The 5,328-nt window shown below is 35.3% G+C and overlaps 1 pseudogene; it reads right to left on the bottom strand.

The window, feature by feature from the left end:
• Positions 1-3,221: 3,221 nt before the first annotated feature.
• LOC120585654 (uncharacterized) lies at positions 3,222-3,340 on the bottom strand (annotated as a pseudogene).
• Positions 3,341-5,328: the final 1,988 nt, after the last annotated feature.

Below are 5,328 nucleotides of genomic sequence, written 5' to 3'. Positions count from 1 at the left end.
CCTCTTAGAATTGCTTTTGCTGCATCCTTTAATTTTGAAATGTTATGTTTTCATTTTCATTTGTTTCAAGATAATTTTTGATTTCTTGTTTGATTTCCTCTTTGATCTATTGGTTGTTGAGAAGCATGTCTTCACATACTTGTGTTTTTTCCCGTTTTCTTCCTGTAGCTGATTTCTAATTTCATGCCATTGTCGTTAGAAATGATTCTTGGTATAATTTCAATCTCCTTGAATTTATTGAGGCTTATTCCATGTCCTCATGTGTGATATATCCTGGAGAATGTTCCATGTGCACTTGAAAAAAAATGTATGTTCTTCAGTTTTGGGATGAAATGTACTAAAAATATATATGAAGTTGATTTCATCTAATATGACATTTAAGGTGATTATTTTATTATTAATTTTCTGTCTGGATGATCTATCTGTTGATGTGAGTGGGGTATTAAAATCTCCTATTATTATTGTAGGACTGAGATTTCTCCCTTTAATAGTTGTTTTATATATTTAATAATTGTTTTATATATAGTTATATATATAGTGATATATGTAGTTGTATATGTAGTTTTATGTATAGTTACATATATAGTTACATATATATAGTTGTTTTATATATTTAGGTGCTCTTATGTTGGGTACATAGATATTTATGACTGATATATCCTCTCCTTGGATTGACCCTTTAATTATATAATATTCTTATTTGTCTTTGTATACATTTTATGTTTTAACATATAATTTGTCTAATATCAGTATTGCTATACCAGATTTCTTTTCATTTCTATTTGCATGGAATATATTTTTTTATCCTTTCACTTTCAGTCTTTATGTGTCTTTTTTTTTTTGACCACCTTTACCTAGTTCCCCTTCCCACTTCTCTCCATGTATGTATTTTTTTTTATTTGAAGTGAGTCTCTTGTAAGCAGCAAGTAGATGGGTCATGTTTTTTAACACACTCATCCACCCTATGTCTCTTTATTGGAGCATTTAATCCATTTATCTTTAAAGTAATTATTGTTAAGTATGTACTTATTGTCATTTTGTTCATTGCTTTAAGGTTGTTTTTATAGCGGTCCCCTGTTCTTTTCTTTTTTTCGTAATCTCCTTTATGGTTTGCTGTTTTTCTTTAGTGTTTTATTTAGGTTCCTTTCTATTTGTTCTTGGTATTTTTTTGTAAGTTTTTGGTTTGTGGTAAACATGAGTTTTATGTATATCATTCTTTATCTATAGCAGCCTATTTTAAGCTGATAGGCATTTAAGTTTGAATATATTCTATAAGGACTACATTTTTTCTTCTCCCTTCATGCTTCATGTTATCGATGTCATATTTTAGATCTTTTTGTGTTGTGTATCTTTGAGTTGAGCTTGATAATTTTTTTCTTTTAACCTTGGTAATATATTTTTAATGTCTGATTTGCTTTATCTAATGAGTATTTGGCTTTACCTGTGAGTTTTTCCTTTTCTTATATTTTCTTATTTCTGGTTATGGCTTTTCCTTTTCTACTTAAAGAAGACCCTTTAACATTTCTTGTAAAGAGAGTTTAATGGTGATGAAGTCCTTTAAGTTTTACTTGTCAGGGAAGTTCTTTATCACTCTTTCAATTCTGAATGATCACCTTGCTGGTTGTAGGTTCTTTTCTCTCAGCACTTTAAAGATGCCCTGACACTCCCCTCTGGCCTATAAGTCACTGGAGAGAAATCAGCTCATAGCTGTATACAGTTTCCTTTGTATATAACCCACTTTTCTCTTGCTTCCTTCAAGATTGTCCCTATATCTTTAACTTTTGCCATTTTAACTACACTATATCATGGTGTGGGTCTCTTTGGGTTCACCTTGTTTGGAACTCTCTGTGTTTCTTGGACTTGGTTGCCTGTTTTCCAGGTTAGGAAAATTTTCAGCCATTATTTCTTTAAATAAAGGTTCTGACCCTTTCTTTTTTTCTCCTTCTAAGCTCCCTATAATGTAAAAATCTGAGCACTTGTTATTCCAGAGGTCCCTTAAACTATCTTTTTTTTTTTTCTTTTTATTTCTTATTTCTTATTTCTTTCTACGTTGTGACTGGTCAATTTTCACTAGTCTATCTTCTAAATTGCTGATTCATTCTGTTAGGTAACCTGCTTTGATTCCTACTACTGTGTTTTCATTTTAGTTATTGTATTCTTCAAGTCTGCTTGCTTTTTTCTTATAGTTTCTCTTTGTTGAAGTTCTCTCTGAGTTCCTCTATTCTACTCTCAGGTTTGGTGAGGATCTTTTTGACTATTTCTTTAAATCTTTATCAGGCAAATCACTTATTTCCATTCCCTTTTGATTTTTTTTCTGGGTATTTTTCTTGGGGTTTTTTTTTTTTCATTTGAGAGGTATTCTTCTGTCTTTTCAATTTGTTTGATTTTGTTTGTTTATAAGAATTAGACAAAATAGCTATCTCTTCCATTCTTAGAAAAGTGGCTGTATATAGAAGCAGGCCCTGTGTAGACCGTGTGCGGGGTGGTGTTGGCAGGTCAAAAGGAGCTGAGGGGGTGGTTAAGGCTTTTGGGGCACTGGCCTACTGAGCTGGAGCAGCTGTAGGTGGGGAGGCCAGGTGCCTGTAAGTAATGTCCTGTTGATGATGCCTGTTCCCTTCATTCAGGCCAAAAGGGGTTCAGGCAGTATGTCCAGGAACATGTTGTAGAGACCTTGCAGGCAGGCCAGAGAAGCTGGATTGAACTCCTGCCCACTCTCTGGAGGTGGAGGGGAATGTAAGCAATGGAGCTCACCACCCTCCAACCCTGGAGAGTTTCCACAGTCCCTGGAGAGCTCCCGTGGCTCTCTGGTCTTCTCTATGCAGTCTCTCTCCAGTTTATTGTACTGAATGTGGTCCTGAGCAGAAGAGACCTCTGGGCCGGCTTTATGTGCCTGGTATTCAGGGCCAGTTGCTCAGAGCTGAGCAGGCACTTAAGGCACTTAGGGCACTAGCCTGCCAGAACCTGAGCAGCTCTTGGCAGGGAGGCCAGGTGGGTGTGGTTAAGCCCTGAGCAGGCACTTCCAGGGCCTCAGACTCTAGGCTGCCTACCCCACCAGGGAAAGCTCTAGGCAAGGAAGCAGGTGGGTGTGGAAAAGCCTTGTTGTTCCTGTTTGCTCTCTTTGTTTATTTTATTCTTTCTATCTAACTATCTATCTATCTATCTATCTATCTATCTATCTATCTATCTATCTATCTATCTATCTGTCTATCTATCTATTTAAACGCCTACAGCACTTGGTCTTCCTATGTGGGCTCTCATCCAAGTACTAACCAGGCCCCACCCTGCTTAGCTTCCGAGATCACATGAGATCGGGCACGTTCAGGGTAGTATGGCCGTAGACTGCTCCCTTTGTTTGGAGGCAAGGCTCCAGGCGAAGAAGCTGGGAACCTGCTGCAGTGATCTTGCAGGTAGGCCAAAGTCACCTTTCTCTCCCAGTAGAGCTCCCGCCCACCCTGTTTAAGTGGAGGGAAGGTAAACAGTGGGTCTCATTGGCTTCTTGGGCCTGGAAAGTTTCTGCAGTGTTGGAGGTGCTGCCTTGGCTTCTCCAGTCTTCCCTACTCGGTCTCTTTCTCTTGTTTGTTGCCAGAAGCTGTTCATTCAATGCTTGGTTGTTTCATAGGAGTAATTGCTACCTATGGAAATGTGTATTTAATTTTGCTCATGGAAGTGGGTGAGTTTAGCATCCTCCTATGCTGCCGCCATCTTAATTTGCTACCAATTTTAAAGATTTAGTTGCTCCTTTTCTTTTTATTAAGTTGTAACAATTTTTCGTATACTCTAGACACAGATCGTTTATCAGTTATTTTGCAGATAGGTTCTCCCAGTCTGTAGCTTGTCTTTTCTGTTACTTAAGAATGTTTTAAAAGAACAAAAGTTTTAAATTTCAATTAAGTCCAATTTATTAATATTTCCTTTTGTGATTTGTGCTTTAGGTATCAAGTTTGAAATCAACTTGTATCTTATCCAAGAATTCTTTTCTATATCAAAGTCACAGATTTATATATATTTTTTTGAGAAGCTTTATAGTTTTATCACTTTCATTTAGTCTACAGTTCATGTTGAGTTAATTTTTATATATGATTAATGGAAGAGTTAAAGTTTTATTTATTTTTTAAATATAATGTACAGTTATTTCAGAACTATTTGTTGAAAAAGAATATTTTTTCTCCATTAAATTATTTTGATAACTTTGCCAAAAATCATTTGACAAATTATATGTGAGTCAATTTCTCAACTCTGTATTCTATTTCATTGAACCACATGCCTATCCTTGCACCAATACCACACTGGTTTGCTTATTGTACCTTTATAGTAATTTTTGAAATCAGGTGATATCAATCTTCCAACTTCTTTGATCTTTTTCAAAGTAATTTTATCTTTCTAGTCTTTTGCTTTTACGTATAAATGTTAAAATAAGCAAGTCTGGGGGAAAATTTACATCTTAGCAACATTTGATAAGTAGAGTATATTTCTCCATTGTTTAGATCTTTAGTTTTCCTCAATAATATTTTATTATTTTGGCATACAAACTTTGAACATTTTCTGCTAGATTTATTCCTAATTATTTCATGTTTTTTGAAGCTATTGGAAATGATGTTTTTTCAATTTCCAATTTTTTACTGCTGGTGTATTGAAATACAAATTATTTTTGTTTGTTGACCTTGTGCAACCTTGTTAAATTTACTTATTAGAGCTAGTAGGTTTGTTTGTTTATTTATTTTTTTTGTAAATTCTTTGGGGGTAGTTTCTGTAGATGATTTAGTTATGTGCAAATAAAGACAGCTTTATTTCTTCATTTCCTTTCTCTATGTGTTTTATTTATTTTTCCTCCCTAATTGCACTGTCCAGGACCTCCATTCTAATGTTGAGTGCAAGTTTTATCTTTGCCTTGCTTCTGATCTTTGTAGGGAAGTATTCAGTTTTTCACCACGAGTATGACATCAGTGGTAGGTTTTTTTTTTAATAGCTGCTTTTTTAGTTTCCTAGGGCTGCCATACCAAAGTACCACAAACTGTGTGGCTCAAAATAACATGAATTTATTGTCTCACTGCTCTGAAGTTTGAAATCAAAATTTAGGCAATGCTGGTTCCTTCTGAGAGCTTTGAATGAGCATCTGTTTCATGCTCCTCTTCTAGCCTCTGATGATTTGCCAGCAATCTTTGGGATTTTTTGGCTTGTAAGTACATTTCTCCAATCGTCCACCTTCACATGGCATTTTCCTGTGTCTCTTCTCACAGTCTTCTCACTGTACATCTCTTTCTTTGTGTCTAAATTTTCCTGTTTCATAAGCTTATCAGTCATACTGGATTAGGGACCATCCAGAAGACC

The sequence above is a fragment of the Pteropus medius genome, unplaced genomic scaffold (genome assembly GCF_902729225.1).
Source record: "Pteropus medius unplaced genomic scaffold, Ma_sr-lr_union100, whole genome shotgun sequence".
In the NCBI taxonomy this organism is placed as follows: Eukaryota; Metazoa; Chordata; class Mammalia; order Chiroptera; family Pteropodidae; genus Pteropus; species Pteropus medius.
The sequence above is the reverse complement of the archived record's forward strand: the minus strand, read 5'-3'. Positions and strand labels throughout refer to the sequence as shown.